Source organism: Cucurbita maxima, unplaced genomic scaffold (assembly GCF_002738345.1).
Source record: "Cucurbita maxima cultivar Rimu unplaced genomic scaffold, Cmax_1.0 Cma_Scf00307, whole genome shotgun sequence".
Lineage (NCBI taxonomy): Eukaryota > Viridiplantae > Streptophyta > Magnoliopsida > Cucurbitales > Cucurbitaceae > Cucurbita > Cucurbita maxima.
In genome coordinates this window covers 19,263-20,288 of record NW_019272323.1, presented here as the reverse complement: position 1 = coordinate 20,288, position 1,026 = coordinate 19,263, and positions in this window count along the sequence as shown.

The following is a 1,026-nucleotide window of genomic DNA, read 5'->3' as shown; positions in this document are numbered from 1 at the left end:
AAATTCATGAATTTAGGGAATTTTTTGTGTAATTATCAACTACAACTTATGTTTTCAAATTTTTAGGACATAATTTAGGTAGTTGTTTTTATGAGTCGTAAACTTGTTTCTTTGCATAATATGGATTTAGTTGAACTATTATTATCGATAAGATGGAGAAAGAAATTGTCTTTGAAATGACTAATAGACTTAGGTTCATCGTTGTTGTTTTTTAACTTGTGATTTTGCAGAAAGTTTAACTAGTATGAACTGTCATGTCACAAGAACCTTACGTGCTTCTGACTAGTTACGTGAGTTTGGCTTGGAGCATACATGTAGATTGAAAAAGAAATGGTTGGATGCGGACTGCGAATAAGGGTTGGGCCACGGAAGGATTGTGACCACAGATGACCTATGTAGAAAATTTGTACTCCTTTCCTAAAACATTTAGCAAACAACATACCCAAAACAGATGCGCTACACCTCGTCTCACCCCCCGGAGCATATGGATCCACCCAATCGATGAACACTCAAACCAAACTCGCCCATACTTTTTGGCATAGGGACGTGAGAACCAATCCGAGTAATCTATAGTGGGGAGACCCCTTAAAGCAACAAACGAGAATGACTAGGTTCATAGCAAGGTCAAAGAAAATGTGAGTATAAAAAGACGTATCGCATAACCGTCCCTGTAAGCAGCTTCATTCTTTCTTGATATATGCACCGACTTTATGAAAAAAATCAGTCTTTCTGCTAAAAGTGTGACTGTTGAGTATGGATAAGCGAACCTCTTGGTTCGGGGGAAACCAGAGATGTTGGCTAAGAAAACTAAGCAGGCAAGTACAGGACGGACAAAATGCACATACAAATTGATTGAAATGATCCCTCTCGTTCTCTCTTTGGCTAGTTTGCTAGCTACACGATAAGCGGGAAAGCATACCAGGCAAGGAAAGAAAGGCTGCTCGATCTTCTGTAAGGCCAACCCTCAACGACGAGCTCAACAGGCAATGCTATAAGTTCAATAGAAGTCCAAGGTTTCGTCTACTA